General features: G+C 49.6%; 1 non-coding gene and 1 pseudogene across 1 annotated transcript; both read right to left on the reverse strand.

Moving 5' to 3' along the window:
- Positions 1-9,412: 9,412 nt before the first annotated feature.
- LOC144696196 (U1 spliceosomal RNA) lies at positions 9,413-9,553 on the reverse strand (annotated as a pseudogene).
- Positions 9,554-15,256: 5,703 nt separating this feature from the next.
- On the reverse strand, positions 15,257-15,420 carry LOC144696211 (U1 spliceosomal RNA). The gene has a single exon (XR_013580123.1). It is a non-coding gene; the product is annotated as a U1 spliceosomal RNA (small nuclear RNA).
- Between the last annotated feature and the right edge of the window lie 2,280 nt (positions 15,421-17,700).

The raw sequence follows: 17,700 nt of genomic DNA on the forward strand, positions 1-17,700 counted from the left end.
TCTAAAGCCATGAAAGGAACAGGAAAAACTGCAAGATTCCTTCTCTCTCTCTTCCCTCTCCGGTATTTGGGTGTCGTGATCCGTAAAACACTGCCCTTCCACTGGAAGGAGCTGAAGGCACAGATAGAGGGTGAGACCCCCCCCACCGAGGGTATACGCGCACAAATCACAGAGACGGGTTGAGGGAGGGGTTAATAAAGCATACGGGATCCTGAGCTTTAACATAAGAGGCATAGAGGGAGTTATAGCAAACCTTTATGAAACACTGGTTCGGCCTCAACTCGATATTGTGTCCGCAATTCTGGGCACCGCACTTTAGGAAAGGCTTTAGTGAGGGCGAGGGAAAAAACATCACGGGGATGATTCCAGGGCTGCGGGACTTCAGTTATGAAGATAGATTGGAGGTGGTGGCATAGTAGTATTGACACCGGACTAGTATTCCAGAGACCCAGGGTAATGCTCCGGGCAGAGAGCGAATTTGAATTCAATAAAAATCCGGAATTAAAAGTCTGCTGATGACCAAAAAACAATTGCCGATTGTTCTAAAAACCCTTCTGGTTCACTAATGCCCTCCTTTCCTGGCCTGGCTAATATGTGACTCCAGACCCACAGCAATGTGGTTGACTCCTAAATGCCCTCTGAACAAGGGCAATTAGGGATGGGTAATAAATGCTGGCCCTAGACAGCGATGTCCACATTCCATGAACGAATAATAAGAGAGATGGGAGACGCTAAAGCTGTGCTCCTTGGAGAGGAGAAGGTTGACTGGGCAATTTGGACGAGCTGAGTTGCTCTTGCAAAGAGCCTGTGCTAGCTTCCAGAACCACAGTGCTGTTATGGCACAGGAGGAGGCCATTTGGCCCATCGTGTCTGCCGCCAGCTCTCCAAATGAGCAACTCAGCCAGTGCCATACCACTAGCTGCCTTCTCCCTGTAACCCTGCACATTCTTCCTTTTCAGACCACAGTCTAATTCCATTTTCAACACTCCCATCGAATCTGCCTCCACCACACTCTCAGGCAGTGCCCTCCAAACCCTAACCACTCGCCGTGTGAAAATGTTTCTCCTCATGTCACTTTTGCCTCTTCTAGTATAATTGCTTTAAAACCAACCGAACGGCCTCCTTCTCTGCTGTTTGAGTACAGGAACAGGGATGCCTTGCTGCAATTGTACAGGGCTTTGGTGAGACCACACCTAGACTATTGTGTGGAGTTTTGGTCTCCTTATCTGAGGAAGGATGTTCTTACTATAGAGGGAGTGCAGCGAAGGTTTACCCGACTGATTCCTGGGATGGCGGGATTGACATCTGAGGAGAGATTGAGTCGATTAGGATTATGTTCGCTGGAGTTCAGAAGAATGAAGGGGGGGATCTCATAGAAACCTATAAAATTCTAACAGGACTAGACAGGGTAGATTCAGGAAGGATGTTCCTAATGGTAGGGGAGTCCAGAACCAGGGGTTACAGTCTGAGGATACGGGGTAGACCATTTAGGACTGAGGTGAGGAGAAATTTCTTCAACCAGAGAGTGGTGAGCCTGTGGAATTCGTTACCACAGAAAGTAGTTGAGACCAGAACATTGTATGTTTTCAAGAAGGAGTTAGATATAGCTCTTGGAGCGAAAGGGATCAAAGGGTATGGGGAGAAAGCGGGAGCAGGCTATTGAGTTGGATGATCAGCCTTGATCATAATGAATGGTGGAGCAGGCTCGAAGGGCCAAATGGCCTACTCCTGCACCTAGTTTCTATGTTTCTATGCAACGGTTCCATGATTCTTAAAGGGTAACAATCCGCAGGCCCCTCACTAACCTGTTCCAAGGCAGGCCTCATCCTCCGCATCTCGCCGGTCATGCGGTTCAGGACCAACCCCTTGCGGACATCGTCCAGGGCCAGCCGCAGCTTGTCCCGGGTCTCCTTGAGCCGGAAGATCTCGCCGTTCACCCGGTTGATCTGGTCGCAGAGGTGGCCGATGACCGAGCGGGTCTGCAGGGTGTAGCTGCCGATCTGCTCGTTGCTCTGCATGGCGCACAGGTCGCGCAGGAATGGCAGCAGCTCCATCTCCACCCTGAAGCCCCAGCCGGAGTCCTGGCCCTCCGGCACTTTATAGAGGATGTCGCGGCTCAGGTCCTCCTCGGATGACACGGTGCACACGTTCCTCTTGGCCTCCTCCAGGGCGATCCTCCCCTGCTGGATCCTCTCCTGCCGGGCCTTGAACTTGCCTAGTGGCTCCGGGTTCTCCGACAGGTCCCCCGGGAGGTACTTGCAGCCTTTCCTCCGGGCCAGGCGGCGAGCCTGGTTCTCGTACAGCGTGGCCGAGCGGAAGGGGGTGTCGTGGTAACGGTGGGCTGTGATTTCGATGGCCGCCTCGGCCAACCCCACCGCCTTGATGGCCCTGTCCCGCCAGGCTTTGGGTCCGATGGAAGCCGGCGGCACCTTCACACTTTTCCACTCCATGGTTCCGGTCCTGTCTGGCCTGCGGAGGGGAGGGAGAAAGGGGAAGGTTTTCAGCCCCAGCACAGTCAGGGAGAAGGGGTGTGGGATAGAGGGGGAGGGGGAGGAACAACACACAAGCTACAGTTCCTCCACAGTGTCTGGTAACTCAGAGACCCTTTCCCCACCTTGCTGCTCACCCGAATACCCCACCAGCACCCGCCCAGAATCCAGATTGGTCCCCCAAACCTACTCCCTCCACTCATCCCCACATTCCAGCATTGTTTTGCTCTCCAACCCCACCACCCCCTCCCCAACCACCCCACCCCGCCAACCCCCCCCCAACCACCCCCTCAACCACCCCCTCCCCAACCACCCCCTCCCCAACCACCCCCTCCCCAACCCCCTCACCCCACCAAACCCCCCCAACCACCCCCTCAACCAACCCCCCCCAACTACCCCCTCAACCAACCCCCCCCACCACCCTACCCCCCCTCCCTGACCCCCCCCCCTCCCCCCACAAAAAGCACAACTCCCCATCTGCCAATACTGTCTCCTGGTACTCTATTCTCCAGCTCCCGGTACTCACCCCACCCCAGCTCCCAGTACTCACACACCCCCCCCCAACTCCCCATATTCACCCACCCCCAGCGACCAATGCTCACCCACGAACCTGCTCCCAGTACTCACCCCCCCTCAGCTACCAGTAATCACCCCCCTCCACCACCACCAGTACTCACCACCCCCCCCAACTCCCAGTACTCACCCCTCCCAGCTCCCCGTACTCATCCCCCCAGCTCCGAGTATTCACGCTCCCAGCAATCAGTGCTCACTATCCCCTCAGCTCCCAGTACTCACTCACCCAGACTTGATGGGCCAAAGGGCCCTTTTCTGTGCTGCAGACCTCTGTGATTCTATGACTTCTCACCACCCCCAGCTCCCAGTACTCACACAACCCCCCAGCTCCCAGTATTCACCTCCCATTGCACCCCCCAGCACCCGGTACTCACTCACCCAGTTCCCAGTATTCACTCCTGTCAGCTCCCTGTACCCTCTGCTTCAGTTTCCAGTAATCTCCCCTATCCCTAGCTCCCAGTACAGACCCTGGCACTGAACACCCAGCTCCCGAAATTCTCTCCGCCACCTGCTGGTACACTCTCTTCCGGCTCCCAGTACTCTCTCCCCTGCCTGAAGATACTCTCTGCACAGACCAACCCCCCCCCCCTCACCCCTCCTCCTCTTGACCCCAAAAAGCTCCTGGTAGTGTCCCCCTGCCCCCACACAGCTTCCAGCTTTGGGTAATCTCCCTCAGCTCCTGGTACTCACTCTCCTCCTGGCACTCTCCCTGCCCCTACACCAGTCCTGGTGTATATCTGACTTCAAACATCAAGAGTCACTGTCCCAAAAGAATTGCTGTTGTGAATGGTCCCGGAATTGACCTGCATCACAATAAATGCAAGGTGGGGGGAGAAAGGGGGAGGGGGAGGGGGGGTGCTTTTCTGAGGTAGCTTGTTTCTATGGGTACTTATTGATCAACAATACTGGAATAGAAAAAGGGGTGTCTGGTCAGAGGGGAGGGGTAGGCAAATGGGAAGGAGCTGGATAACTAGGGAGTGGCGGTCTCTGGGGTGGGGGTGGTTTTGGGGAACTTGGTAACCAGGGGAGGTCTCCGATAATGGGGAGAGGGACTGGGTAACGAAGGAGTGCGGTATCTATGGGTGGGGGTGTGGTGGGAAGGCTGGGTAACCAAGGGAGGGGCTTGGTAACCAGAAGAGGAGGTAGGTAACCAGGGGAGGAGATTGGTAACCAGGGGAGGGGTTGAATAACCAACACAGTAGGTAGGTAACCAGGACTGGGTAATGAGGGAAGCAGTGTGGTAACAAGGGCAGGAGCTATGTAACTAGGAAAGGGCTGGGTAACCAGGGAGCAGCAGTAACTAGGGGAGTGGTTAACTAGTGGAGTGGCTGGGAAACCAGGGAGGAGCAATGGTAACCAGGAGATGGGCGGGTTGACCGTGGGAATATCACTGTGACCAGGAGAGGAGCTGGGTGTCTAGAGAAGGGTGTGGTATCTAGGAGAGGAGCTAGGTAATCAGGAAGTGGCACCATCTAGGGAAGGAGCTGGGAAAACAGGCGAGGGCATGGTATTTCATGGAGAATCTGGGTAACCAGGGAATGGCCTTCTCAACCATGGGAGTTATGGCCAGGTGAGGAGCTGGGTGTCTAGCGGGAGGTGGGGGTATCTAGGGGAGAGGCTGTGTAAGCAGGAGAGGAGTTGGGTGACCAGGTGAGGGGGCTGGTACCTGAGAGAGGTACTAGTTAACTAGAGAGAGACTAGAACTATTGTAGGGATCGCAAACATGAGTTATTAGTAAAATCCAATTAAGGAGAATTTTTTTTAAATCAGGAGAGTGGTAAGAATGTGGCCCAGGCACAGTGTTGTTTCCAATCCCTTGATGTCCTGCCAGATTCAGCTCTCTGGTTCCAAATGTCCTAAATCTCTTGTGCTTAATTTTGCAAATCCCTTTGTTTGAAATCCTTTAACAACTGAAAACAGGCTGCTTCTGTCACGCCATAAATTTTAAACAGCTCTATCAGATTTCCTCCTTGCATCCTCTGTTCTAGTGAACCAAGGTCCAGTGTCTCTTCATCCCTTATGAAAGGCAGCATAGCGATTTAATTGATAGCTTCTGTATTTTTTTATAATCCTCCCTATAGTGTGGAGTCCATCATTAACACAGTACCCTGACTAGGCTCTAACTATATATACATTACGACCTGAACCATGAGCAAATTGGCATCGGTTAAATAAGATCAGAGAGTTCAATGTGCAGATCAAAAATTTGTTTTGGGAGAAGTGGGTTTTGATTCATGGGGCACTGGCACCAGTACTGGGGAAAGAGGAAGCTGTACCATGGGGACAGCTTCACTTGAACCATGCTGGGACCAGTATCCTGGTGAATTGTATAATGAGGACTTTAGAGAGGGCTTTAAATTAAATAGCGGGTGGGTGGTGGGGGGAGGGTTCATGTGAGGGGAGACTTAGAGTGTTAATGAGAATGGACAAGGTAATATTGCAGGGTAGTGATACAGGTCATGATAACCAGAGTGTGACAGGAAGGGACAGAGCTTACAAACATAACTGTGCATCAGCAAATAGGGTCAGAGTAGGGAAAAATGGTAAAAAGCTAGAATTAAAGGCTCTTTATCTGAATGCATGCAGCATTCATAATAAAATAGATGAATCTGTGGCACAAATAGAAATAAATGGGTAAGATATGACAGTCATTGCAGATGTGTTGCAAAGTGACTAAGGCTGGAAACAGAATTTTCAAGGGCATTTGGCATTTCAGAAAGATAGGAAGGAAAGGTGGTGGGGTAGCTCTGTTCATAAAGGAAAATATCAGTACGGTAGTAGTAGAAATGATCTCAGCCTGGAAGATCATGATGTGAAATCAGTTTGGGTGGAGATAAGAAATAGCAAGGGTAAAAAATTCACTGATGAGAGTAGTTTATAGGTCCCCTAACAGTCGCTACACTGTAGGACAGAGTATACATCAAGAAATAATGGGCACTTGTAAGAAAGGAACTGCAAGCATGGATGATTTCAATCTTCATACAGATTAGACAAATCAAGTTGGCAAAGTTAGCCTTCAGGATAAATTCATAGAGTTTACTCAGTACACTTTCTTAGAACAGTACATTCTAGAACCAACCAGGGAACAGACTATTTTAGACCTGGTAATGTGTAATCAGATAGGATTAATTAATAATCTCATAGTAAAGGATCCTCTAGGCAAGAGTAATCATAACATGATGGAATTTCACATTCAGGTTGAGGGTGAAAAACGTGGGTCTGAAACTCATGTTTTAAATATAAATAAAGGCAATTACAAAGGTGTAAAGGCAGAGTTGGCTACAGTGGACTGGGAAAATAGTTAAAAGGTAAGACAGTGGATAAGAAATGGCAGACATTTAAGGAGGTATTTCATAATTCTCAACAAAGATATGTTCCATTGAGAAAGAAGAACTCCATGAAAAAGGTGCACCATCTGTGGCCAACTAAGATGTTAAGAATGGTATCAAATTGAATTAAAAGGTATACAGTGCTCAAAGATTAATGGTAGCCCAGAAGATTGGGAGATCTTTAGAAACCAGCAAAGGATGACTAAAAACTAATAAAGAGGAAAAAATTAGAACATGAGAGTAAACTAGCAAGAAATATAAAAGAGACAGTAAGAGCTTCTACAAGTAAATGTTGATCCCTTAGAGGATGAGACCAGGGAATTAATAATGAAAAACAAGGAAATGGCAGAGACCTTGAACAGGTGTTTTGTATCTGTCTTCACAGTTGAAGGATCAGAAAGAATCCCAAGAATAATAGAAAATCACGAGGCATAAAGGAAGGGAGAACCTTAAAACAATCACTACCACAAGAGAAAAAATACTGGTTAACTAATGGGACTAAAGGCTAAGGAGTCTCTTGGTCCTGACGGCTTGCGTCTTAAAGGGACTAGCTTCAGAGATAGCTGATGCATTGGTTATGATCTTCCAAAATTCTGGAAAGTTCCGGCAGATTGGAAAACTGCAAATGTAAACAGAAGTCATTCAAGAAATTAGGGAGACAGGAAGCAGGAAACTATAGGCTAGTTAAACTAACATCGGTCACAGGGAAACTACAGGAATCCATTTATAAGGAAAATTTGGAAAATCATAATACAATCAAGCGGAGGTAATATGGTTTTATGAAAGAATTTATGTTTTACATATTTTGAGTTCCTGAGGATAAAGGAGAACCAGTAGATGTAGTGTATTTGGATTTCCAAAAGGCATTCAATAAGATGACACATAAAAGCTTACTACACAAGATAAGAGCTAGATAGTATTGGGGGCAATATAGCAACATAGATAAACAACAGGAAATAAAGAGTCATTTAGGTCATCAAATAGGTCATTTTCAAGCTGGCAAACCGTCATTAGTGTGATGCCACAGGGATCAGTGCTGGGCCCTCGACTATTTATTACTTCGATGAAGGAACCAAGCATTTTGTAGCTAAAGTTGCTGATGGTAGACAGATAGGTAGTAAAACAAGTTGTGAGGAGGATACAGAGTCTGCAAAGAGATATAAATAGGTTAAGTGAATGGGAAAAAATTTGGCAAATGGAATATAATGTGGGAAAATATGAGGTTGTCCACTTTGCTGGGAAGAAAATGAAAGCAGAATATTATTTAAATGGAGAGAGACTGTAGAATGTTCAGTACAGAGGGGTCTGGGTGTCCTGGGACACAAATCACTAAATGCAGATACATCAAGTAGTTAGGATAAAACAGCCCCCAGAGAGTGGGGCTAGTCCCCACTCGGGTTCAGTGTGTGTGTGTAACAAAAACAAAAACAGCTGAAAAACTCAGCAGGTCTGACAGCATCTGCGGAGAGGGACACAGTTGACGTTTCGATTCCGTATGACTCCCAATGTGTGTGTGTTCCCTCTGTCTCAATCTGCTTTATGACTCTGATTTGTTTGTATTTGGATGTTGCTGAGCTGTAACTGAGAGTGAATCATTGGCTCTTGTGCTATTTTGTTTGAAAATGTTTTTGCTTTCTGTTTTAATGCAATTAATTTTTTCCCCCACCCCTCAAGGAATTTTTATTTTGAAACCTGCAATGTGAAGATCCAGACTGGGACAAGGACTCTTCCTCTTCAGGAATTTCCTCCAGAGGGGACGGACTGAGACCTTCTCCAAGGCCGCGCCCCATGTGCCCACGTGAGTTTGTGTCTGTTTCTTACCCCGAGATTTAATTGCCTGTCCGGGACCCTGGTTTTCGGTGGTTCCGGTTAACCAGTTCCTGTTGGGCTGCGGTCCTGGAGTTTCAAAAAGATAATCCTGGGGTTAAAGTAGCCCGGCCTTGCAATCTAAAACATACATGTTAGCCTCCGGTGGTGAGGAACGGGAGCCCCACAAGAGAAAGTGAAAAGTCCTAATGTGAAGCTGTCTAAAGTCTTGTTATAATTCAGGGATAATGCGTGTGTTTTAGGCTGTGCGATCATCCTGACCGTGAAACGGGATTCCCGTTGGTCATTTTCTATTCATTTTACGGAGGTTCTGGGTTTAGATTTCTTTCTGTCTTTCTCTAGCTTTCTTTCTCTGTTTATTTCTTCACTTTGTGCTATTGAAGTCTTGAAGAAATAATGGCAAGTGAATGGAAAACAAAAACAGAATTACCTGGAAAAACTCAGCAGGTCTGGCAGCATCGGTGGAGAAGAAAAGAGTTGACGTTTCGAGTCCACATGACCTTTCAACAGAACGGAATGGAAAGCCTGTTTATGAGATAAACCCACAGAAGGGGAAGTGAGCTGCAGAAGGGGCAGGGAAAGACTTTACACATGGGGAGAGGGGGGCAGGAGTTTGAGAAGGTAGGAATCACAGAGGGGGCTGTTGAAGGGGGAGATACAGAGGGCTGCTGTTGATTTCAGAGTGGGGTAATTAGAATGAACATGGGGACAGGGTGCTTGTACATGTTTGAAATAGTGAGGGTTCGCAGCTGCATGTTTTAAATGCTGAATGTAAATGAATGAATAGCTGACTGATGATATTATACAGAAGTCCAGAGAGATACGGGGTGGGTTGGGAGGTGGAAGGTGGTGCTGGAAGGAGTGCAGGGACTGTTTTGATGGTGGGTTGGGTATTATATGGGATTTTGAGAGAGAATATTGGAGTGGGCAAATGCGGGGTTAAAGATGGCGCGTGGAATTTGGCGGCCACAAAACAAATGGCAGCGGTAAAATGATGCGGAGATGGAATAATCGCCTGTTGATAATATCCTGTTGATAATCGCAGGGAGGAAAAGAATGGGGGCTGGATAGTTGTGGGAGGGAAAACAAAAGAGTCTAGATTTGGAAAGAATATTTTGCGGCCTATATTGCATAACGTATAATAAAGAGCCTTGATGAAAAAATAAATTGAAGTCTATTTTTTGAACTGTAAATCAGGGGAGAGCGCGAACGCAGTCCCCCACTACCACAAATTTTGCAGTCGAGTATCCCGCATTTGGGGACATCGCAGGCGTCAGCACACCCGAAGTGCAATGGGTTAGCCTCGTCCTGGGAGAACCTCCTTCATTTTTTTTTTTTTTTTTATTGTAAAAATATACTTTATTCATAAAAATCTTCAATCACATTCAAAACCATTTCAAAAACAACATTACAAGGGTACAATCCAGGTTAAACTTTTACAAAATGTATCACCAGGTGCATCAGTACAAACAATATTACAGTCATTTACAGCCTTTCATTTTGATCTGTACAGCCCGAGGGGCTCTAAACAGTTCCCAGTCTCTCGGTGCGCTGTGGTAGAAAGGTCTTAGACAGCGACCCTTCCCCATTGCGCCTTTGCGGCAGCTGCCCCAAGCTTTAGTGCGTCCCTCAGCACGTAGTCCTGGACTTTGGATTGTGCCAGTCCGCAACAATCGGTCGGGGACAAATCTTTGTGCTGGAAGACCAACAAGTTTCGGGCAGACCAAAGCGCGTCTTTCACCGAGTTGATGATCCTCCAGCTGCAGTTGATGTTTGTCTCGGTGTGTGTCCCTGGGAACAGCCCGTAGAGCACAGAGTCCTGTGTCACAGAACTGCTCGGGATGAACCTCGACAGCAGCCACTGCATCTCTCTCCAGACTTTCTTTGCAAAGGCACAATCCACAAGGAGGTGAACAACGGTCTCTTCCCCACCACAGCCACCACGAGGGCATCGTGCAGAGGGGGTGAGACTCCTGGCGTGTAGGAAGGATCTGACGGGGAGGGCCTTTCTCACCACCAGCCAAGCTACGTCTTGGTGCTTGTTGGAAAGTTCTGGCGATGAGGCATTCTGCCAAATGACTTTGACAGTCTGCTCGGGGAACCATCCCACAGGGTCCACCCTCTCCTTATCCCTCAGGGCCTCTAGGACGTTACGTGCTGACCACTGCCTGATGGACTTGTGGTCAAAGGTGTTTTTCTGCATAAATTTTTCCACCAGGGACAGGTGGTACGGCACGGTCCAACTACTTGGAGCGTTCCGCGGCAGCGTGGCCAGACCCATCCTTCGCAACACCGGGGACAGGTAGAACCTCAGCACGTAGTGACACTTGGTGTTTGCGTACTGAGGGTCTACGCACCGCTTGATGCAGCCGCACACAAAGGTGGCCATCAGTATGAGGGCGATGTTGGGCACGTTTTTTCCCCCTTTATCTAGAGGCTTGTACATCGCGTCCCTGCAGACACGATCCATTTTCGACCTCCAGATAAAGCGGAAGATGGCTCGAGTGATCGCCATCGCGCAGGAGTGTGGAATGGGCCAGACCTGCGCCACGTACAGCAACAGCGAGAGTACCTCACACCTGATGACCAGGTTCTTACCCGCAATGGAGAGGGAGCGTCGCTCCCACATGCCCAGTTTCCTTTTCACCATAGCCACTCGCTCCTTCCAGTTTCTAACGCATGCCCCGGTCCCTCCGAACCATATCCCCAGCACCTTCAGGCCGTCAGCCCTGACAGTGAAGGGGACAAAGGATCGGTCAGCCCACTTCCCAAAGAACATGGCCTCGCTCTTCCCACGATTTACCTTGGCTCCCGAGGCCAGTTCGAACTGGTCGCAGACGTGCATCAGTCTGCGCACCGACAGCGGATCCGAGCAGAAGACGGCGACGTCGTCCATGTACAGGGAGGCTTTTACCTGAGTGCCTCCACTGCCTGGGATCGTCACTCCTCTTATGCCCGGATCCTTCCTGATGGACTCGGCAAAGGGTTCTATGCAGCACACAAAAAGGACAGGCGAGAGAGGGCAGCCCTGCCTGACTCCAGATTTAATCGGAAAGCTATCTGTTTCCCACCCATTGATTGAGACTGCGCTACTGATGTTAGTGTAGAGCAGTTGGATCCAATTTCGAATTCCCTCCCCAAACCCCATTTTGGAGAGCACATCCCCCATGTAGGTGTGCGATATTCTGTCAAAGGCCTTCTCCTGATCCAAGCTGATGAGGCAGGTATCCACACCCCTGTCCTGTACATAGGCAATCGTATCCCTGAGCAGCGCCAGGCTGTCAGAGATCTTCCTGCCTGGCACAGAGCAGGTCTGGTCAGGGTGAATCACCAATTCCAGAGCGGATTTGACCCGGTTGGCGATGACCTTGGACAGAATCTTATAGTCCACATTCAACAGTGAAATGGGTCGCCAATTTCTAATTTCCTCCCTTTCCCCCTTGTGCTTGTAGATGAGGGTGATGATGCCTTTCCTCATGGATTCTGACATGCTGCCGGCCAGGAGCATACTCTCGTACACTTCTAGCAGGTCTGGGCCGATCAAGTCCCACAGAGCCGAATACAACTCCGCCGGCAGGCCGTCGCTTCCGGGGGTTTTACTCTTCTCGAAGGACTCGAGGGCCTTAGTCAGTTCGTCAGGAGTTAGCGGTTTGTCTAGGCTCTCCCGCGTACTGTGGTCTAGGACCTCCGTGATAGAGGACAGGAAGGACTGGGAGGCCGTGCTGTCCGTGGGCTTCACGTCATACAGTCCGGCATAAAAGGATTTGCTGATCCTCAGAATGTCGGACCGTGATGACTTTACTGAGCCGTCTTCTTCCTTCAGGCTGCTGATCACAGAGCGCTCTCTGTGTACCTTTTGGAAGAAGAAACGTGAGCACGTCTCATCCTGCTCCACGGAGCGGACTCTGGAACGGAAGATGATCTTGGAGGCCTCCGAGGCAAAGTGCGAGGCTTGCTGGCCCTTCACCTCTTGGAGCTCCTCCTTGACATCGACCCCCATCGACTGCAGCCGGAGCAGATTCTGCATCTTTTCCTGGAGTCGGGACATTTCCCTCTGTTCCTTTCTAGCTTTCTGGGTGCCTTTGAGGATGAAAAACCTCTTGATGCTTCCCTTGATCACTTCCCACCAGTGTGTCAGGGACTCAAAGAGGGGTTTCACGGTTCTCCAACCTTTGTAATCCCTCTTGAGCTCCTCAATGTTCTCTGGGGTCAGCAGTTGCACATTTAGCTTCCATGCCCCCCTGCCCACCCTCAGGTCCTTCTCCAAGTGGCAGTCCGCCAGTAGGAGGCAGTGGTCAGAGAAGAACACCGGCTTGACCTCGGTGGATCTGACTGTGAATGCACGGGACACAAACAGGAAGTCTATCCTGGAACGAATGGACCCGTCTGGCCGCGACCAGGTGTATCTACGCTGCGCTCCGTCTGCAGGGTTGCTGAAGACGTCGTGCAGCTTGGCATCCTTAACTGTTTCCATCAGGGATCTGGACGTAGCGTCCAATCTGCTTCCGGCCCTGCCGGATCGTCCAGCCGCATCGATGATGCAGTTGAAGTCCCCGCCCAGAATGACCGGCCTGGAGGTCGCCAGCAGCAGTGGGAGCTGCTGAAAAACCTCCAGCCGCTCAGCCCTTTGTGCCGGGCCGTACACGTTAATTAACCGGAGTGGAGCGTTCTTGTACATTACGTCTGCTACCAGGAGTCGCCCGCCCACCACCTCCTTGACCTCGGAGACGGTGAAGTTGCCTCCCCGCAGCAGAATACCCAGGCCGGAGGAACGAGAGTCGTTTCCGCCCGACCAGATCGATGGCCCGTGGGACCACCATCGTGACCATTGCCTGTAGGAGCTGAGGTGCGGTATCGCACACTCCTGCAGAAACAACAGGTCAGCTTTGACCTTGGCTAGGTAGTCCAAGGTCGCAACACATCGCGTAGTAGATTTAATGCTACGCACATTTATGGATACAATCTTTAAACCCATATTAAAGCATTTATTCTCCTACCAAACCCACTGTCTCTGAGAGTCCCAGACCTTTAGTCTGCTCCTTCATACCCGTAGTGAGCTCAAATTCCTTCACTTTGGATGGGCTGAGGTAGATCTCCTTGGCCGTGTTCTGCTCCAGTGGCATCTGGAGGTTCACGTAGTGAGCGGATTTTGAGATGACCTTTGCTGGAGAAGCTTCTCCAAAACTCACCCCCTCTGGGGGGTTGCTGTTCCCGGCTTCCTGGAGCTGGGGTGCGATGGTTGCCTCACTGCTCCCAGATTCCAGGGGCTGTGGTGCACTGGCCTCCTCAGGTTGCAGGCAAAGTTGGGGTGCGTTGGTCTCCTTGTTGTCTCCAATTTTCTGGAGCTCGGGTGTCTCGTCCTCCAACGCCCTGGAGCTTTGCCGCCTCTTCTGTCGGTGCCGCTCTGGCACTTCCTCATCCGAAGAGCTGCTGCCCTTGTCATCCGTGTCGGATGGGAGACGCCTCTTGCCGCTTCTCTGGGAAACGCCTTTGCTTCTTCTTCGCTCCCTCTTACTTTTCTTGTTCTTCACCGTCCGCCACTCCCCCTGCTGCTTTTCCACTGCTGCCTCCTCCTCCATTGATTCGCTGTCCTGAGGACTGGAAGGTTCAGGGGGTGGTGCTGTTGATTGGCTCTCTGTTGCCTCAATCTCTTTCTCCACCTTGTCTCTCTCTGTGTCCTCCTTTGTCCCGTTGAGCTCCCTGGGGGCCTTGGTGGTTGGAGTGACACGGAACATTTCTTCTGCTTCCCCGTGGTCGGCTTTGGCTGCCTGTGCGTAAGTACGGCAGCGTTTGGGGCAGGTCCTGTAGAGGTGACTTGCCTCGCCACACAGGTTGCAGCACTTGGCCTGTTTGCAGTCTTTTGTCTGGTGCCCTTCCTGTTTGCAGATCTTGCAGAGGGAGGCGCTGCAGTTGGCCGCCACATGACCAGCCTTGCCGCATGAGCGGCAATGCTTGGGTTGCCCAGCGTAGACCAGGTAGCCACGGTTTCCCCCGATAGCGAAACTGGAAGGAGGGTGGAAAATAGCTCCCTTACCATCGGTCTTTAGCGTGACCTTAAACAGGCGTTTGCCTGTCCAGATCCCCAAGTCGTCTCGAATCTCAGTGCCGCTCCCCACCTTATCGAAGTACCTGGTGAGGAAGGTGACCACGTCGGCGACAGGGACGAAGGGGTTGTACACATGCACCATCACCTCACGTTCCCGTTGCAATGGCAGAGAAAAGTGCGGCTCCGCCGTCAGGATCTTCATCTCCGGCAGGTCTCTCTTCTCCTCGAACACCCTCAGGAGCCGGACGCAGTCTGCCACTTGCTTGAACGTGACGTCGAAATAACCACCTTTGCGGGAGTCGTGCAGGGTGAAGATCTCCGTAGCTTGGAAGCCGCACGCCTTCAACAGGATCCTCCTGGTGAAGAAGCCCCGATCCATAGGTGATCCTCCTTCGTCGCTGTGGTTCACCGTGACTCGGACGGTGATAGGTAACCCACGGTATGAATTCAGATTGCGATTGGTTTTCGCCCTTCCATCCCGACCTTGCCATGGCAGGACCATGGTGTCGCCCCTGCAACACTACACTTGATCTTAGCCAAGAGGCAGCTGCATGTTTTAAATGCTGAATGTAAATGAATGAATAGCTGACTGATGATATTATACAGAAGTCCAGAGAGATACGGGGTGGGTTGGGAGGTGGAAGGTGGTGCTGGAAGGAGTGCAGGGACTGTTTTGATGGTGGGTTGGGTATTATATGGGATTTTGAGAGAGAATATTGGAGTGGGCAAATGCGGGGTTAAAGATGGCGCGTGGAATTTGGCGGCCACAAAACAAATGGCAGCGGTAAAATGATGCGGAGATGGAATAATCGCCTGTTGATAATATCCTGTTGATAATCGCAGGGAGGAAAAGAATGGGGGCTGGATAGTTGTGGGAGGGAAAACAAAAGAGTCTAGATTTGGAAAGAATATTTTGCGGCCTATATTGCATAACGTATAATAAAGAGCCTTGATGAAAAAATAAATTGAAGTCTATTTTTTGAACTGTAAATCAGGGGAGAGCGCGAACGCAGTCCCCCACTACCACAAATTTTGCAGTCGAGTATCCCGCATTTGGGGACATCGCAGGCGTCAGCACACCCGAAGTGCAATGGGTTAGCCTCGTCCTGGGAGAACCTCCTTCATGATCAAGGTTTCTCCCCTGCCAGGTAAGTATGCCTGAAAATTCTCACACGCTGCCAGCCGACATCAAGCACTACCCTTTATAGTCACATGCACTAATTTTTAAAAATCATAACGTTATCTTGTTCATATTTTTCCATAAGACAGCTCAGTTTTTCTCATGTATTGTAGAACATGCTTAACTATCCCTCTAAATGGAGAAAAGGTAGTTGATACAGTGCCCTATGTTAATATTTGCATATTGCCTTAAAAGGAAAGAAACCACCTTCCTAGAAGGCTGGCTGCAATTTGGGCATTCTCCAATTAGTGGCGCTGTTCCCTCAATATAAGACACTCGTTCAGCCTCAGCTGGAATATTGTGTACAGTCTGGGCGCCACATTATAGGAAGGATGTGATCGCATTTGAGAAAGCGCAGAGGAGGTTTACAAGAATGGTTCCAGGGATGAGACACTTGAGTTATGAAGATAGTTTGGATAGGTTGGGACTGTTCTTCTGGAGAGGAGAAGGTGAAGAGGAGATTTGATTGAGGTTTTCAAAATCATGAGGGGGCTCGATAGAGTAAATAGAGAGAAACTCATCGAGGGAACGAGAGGGTGCAGATTTAAAGTGATTTGCAAAAGAAGTAAATGTGATGTGAGAAAAAACTTTTCCACACAGCGACTGGTTCGAGTCGGGAATACACTACCTGGAAGTGTGGTGGAGGCAGGTTCAACTGAGGCATTCAAGAGGGCAATAGATGATTATTTATATAGAAACAATGTGCAGGGTTACGGGGAAAAGGCAGGAGAGTGGCACCAAGTTACAATGCTCAGAGAGCCGGTGCAGACACGATGGGCCAAATGGCCTCCTTCTGCACCATAACAATTCTGTGATTCTGTGATTCTGGAAGGCAAATGGAATGTTGCCATTTATTGTGAGGGGGAATGGAATATAAAAGTAGGGAAGTATTGTCACAACCATACAGGACATTGGTGAGACTACACCTGGAGTAATGTGTACAGTTTTGGTCTCCTTATTTGAGGAAGGATATAATTGCATTGGAGGCAGTTCAGAGAATGTTCATTAGATTGATTCCTGGAACGAAGGGGTTGTCTTATGGGAAATGTTAAGCAGGTTGGGCCGATACTCATTGGAGTTCAGAAGAATGAGAGATTATTTTATTGAAATATAAGATTATGGGGGAACTTGGCAGGGTCAATGCAGAGAGGATCTTTCCCCACTTGAGGGAGTAGAAACATAGAAGCAGGAGTGGGTCATTCGGCCCTTCAAGCCTGCTCCGCCATTCAATATGATCATGGCTAATCCTCTATCTCAACGCCACACTCCCGCTCTCTCCCCATACTCCTTGATGCCCTTAGAATCTAGAAATCTATCTATTTCCTTCTTAAATATATTCAGTGACTTGGCCTCCACAGCCTTCTGTGGTGGAGAATTCCACAGGTTCACCACCCTCTGAGTGAAAAAGTTTCTCCTCATCTCAGTCCTAAATGGCCGACCCCGTATCCTGAGACCTTTGTTCTAGACCCCCCCCCAGTCAGAGGAAGCATCATCCCTGCATCCAGTCTGTCCAGCCCTGTCAGAACTTTATACGTTTCAATGAGATCCCCTCTCATTCTTCTAAACTCCACTGAATACAGACCTAGTCGGCCCAATCTCTCCTCATACAACAATCCTGCCATCCCAGAAATCAGTCTGGTGAACCTCTGCTGTGCTCCCTCTATGGCAAGTATACCCTTTCTTAGGTATGGAGACCAACACTGCACACAATACTGCAAGTGTGGTCTCACTAAGCCCCTATATAGCTGCAGTAAGACATCCTTGCTTCTGTACTCAAGTCCTCTCACAATGAAGGCCAACATACCATTTACCATCTTAACTGCTTGCTGCACCTTCATGCTCACTTTCAGTGATTGGTTTACAAGGGCACTCGGGTCCCTTTGTACATCAACATTTCCCAATCTATCGCCTTTTAAATAATATTCTGCCATTCTGTTCTGCCTAGAACTAGGGGGCACAGTTTCATAATAAGGGCCCCCCCATTTAAGACAGAGATGAGGAGGATTTCTTCTCTCGGAGGGTCAGTAGTGTTTGGAATTCTCTTCCCCAGAGGCCAGTTGAGGCTGCTGGGTCATTGAACGTGTTGAGGGCTGAGTTGGGCAGATTTTAGATTCACAGGAGAGTCAGAGGTGATGGGGCGGGGGCACGAAGGACAGTGAAGCTAAGGCCACAGTCAGATCAGCCATGATCTCATTGAATGACAGAGCAGGCTCAAGGGGCTGTATGGCCAACTCCTGCTCCTATAGACGTTCAAAC

Source organism: Cetorhinus maximus, chromosome 21 (assembly GCF_964194155.1).
Source record: "Cetorhinus maximus chromosome 21, sCetMax3.hap1.1, whole genome shotgun sequence".
NCBI lineage: Eukaryota > Metazoa > Chordata > Chondrichthyes > Lamniformes > Cetorhinidae > Cetorhinus > Cetorhinus maximus.